This window comes from Castanea sativa, chromosome 5 (genome assembly GCF_040712315.1).
Source record: "Castanea sativa cultivar Marrone di Chiusa Pesio chromosome 5, ASM4071231v1".
Lineage (NCBI taxonomy): Eukaryota > Viridiplantae > Streptophyta > Magnoliopsida > Fagales > Fagaceae > Castanea > Castanea sativa.
Genome location: NC_134017.1, coordinates 34,316,233 through 34,318,536, shown reverse-complemented (window position 1 = coordinate 34,318,536; position 2,304 = coordinate 34,316,233).

Below are 2,304 nucleotides of genomic sequence, written 5' to 3'. Positions count from 1 at the left end.
AAGGGAAAAAAAAGTGTGAGACAACAAAGTCTGGAACGATAGATAGAGAATGAATAAAATCACTTTAAAATAATCATTATACATTCATACCTATGACAATAGTTGTGTTATTCAACAAAGTCCAGTAATTTGTGGCTTTTGTTTTGTTTTTTTTTTTGTTTTGGATCACTGCTGGTGACTTGGCCATGGAGGTGGAAGAGTCGTGGCTAAGAGAGAGACGAGGAGAGAAAACGTGTAGTGGAGAGAAAGAGAGAGAGTCGGACATATACACTTTTTTGGGTTTTAGAGATGAGTATCGAATGTATAAGGGATAATAAATGAGATCAATCAGAATATTAGCTATAAGGTCACAATTTTGTACCCAGTGAGGCCCAACAAAATTATGAGGACGTAGGCCCAAAGAGTCCAGTAATCTGATGAATTTGTAGAGTGTGGGCTAGGTATCTTGATTCTAATGAGTTTGAACGGTTTGATGGCAATGACCCAAGACCACAAAACCATATAAATGAACAAGTTTATAAGATGAAATTTATCCTTGGATTCAAGCCGAGAAGCGGAAATGTTTATATTTCTTCTCACTTTAAAGATTCTTTACAACTATTTTCTTCCCCCCTTCTCTACGGACCTCCTCTCCTCTTAGAGTCCCTTTCCTCTTCCTCCTGATTCGATATCGCCCGCCTTCCTACTTATCCCATCAGCCACTTTTAGGAGTCCCTAGAATCATAGGTTGTAAAGTTTGCAAATCCTTGTTCGGATGTATCACTTCTTCATAAATGTGGCAGAGGAACTTTGGCATAGAGCATTCAATGTGGATGCGATGGTAGCGGCTTTCTCTAAGATCTTTTTTCTTTACCCCCCCCCTTGCTCTCTGTGCCCACTTCTTTCCTACGTATCTTCATCTCCAGAGACCTTTTAGAATATCATTCTAGTTAACATGACGTACTGCTTGATCCATGCTATACTTACGGCAGAAGTAGTCTTCCTCGAATTATTCACATTCACCTCACTTGTTACATTTGCTTATTTTGGTTGTAAGTTCGATATCGTTATTACCATTAATACGTCCTCGGACAATCAAACGTTTCTCGGCTAAGCCCATGGGCCCAAAAAACGTATCTTGGGCCTTTTGTCCCCACATTAACATTAATGAAAGTCTTTTTTTTATCATTGAATCTACTTAAATCCCATGGTTGAGAAAAGATGTAACTCTTATACTTACATTTTTTTTAGAGATAATTACAATATCTTGCTAACCCCACGGCTCAGGCATTTTTCCCCTAGACCCCCAAGCATTTTGTGCATGTGGAGGTGTCAATTTAGCTGTGTATAAGACCTCTTGGCAATCTTTTACACTTATATCATGTGTCACTCTGAACCCATCTTTATATATCATAAATAAAATGTACATTATTATAAAATTATATGTGCTATGTAACTGTACGTACATTAATAATCTTCACACTTAATAACGATTGATTAGGTTTTAGGATTTTCACAAGGTTTTAAAGAAACGAAAAAAAAAAGAAAAAAAAAAAAAGAAAGATTTACATGATCCATACTATGTCCTTGATAATTGCTAATATGCTCTACCCATTTTTAACATTTCCAACCAGATTACTTGTTCGAATCGGTAATGAAGTGGATCATTACAATTGCCCCGATATTTAAAGTAACGGAAAAAGAGGGAGTAAAGCAAGCTATTAGTTACTAGATACTAGACAAGACATATGCAACTGCAACACTCTTATTAATCTCTTTTCCAAATACATATGCGGTAATTCTCACGATCATTCTTTATGATTATCATCAAAGTAGTTACTGTTAGGGTTTAAACCCTGAAATCTAATTTATTGACATATTATAAATAATTATATTGTTTAATTATGTGTGGCTATTTGTATATGAACTAATTTAATATTATTATCTAATCCTTGAGATACATTTGGATGTGATTTAATTGCAAAATATGTAAATCATAAGTTCTTTGAAAACTCAAAAAACTTAATTCATAGTTAGTGATGAAATTTGGTGTTTCACTCAAGGCAAAATCTATAATATTTCAGACTTAAGATGATATGTCTTGATCATGAAAGTGGAGACTTTAAGTTGATGTGTTGGTGTGTATCTTAAGTGTGTAAGAGCATATTAAACTAGAATACTATGAGATTAATTAATTAATTAACAACTTATCATCTTACAGAGTAATAAGTTCTCATAACTTCTATTTTCAGTAGATTCTCAATTCTTAGAGGATTGTGATATGCGATTATGAAAAGTGTAAGTTGCTCGATATATATCGTAGGG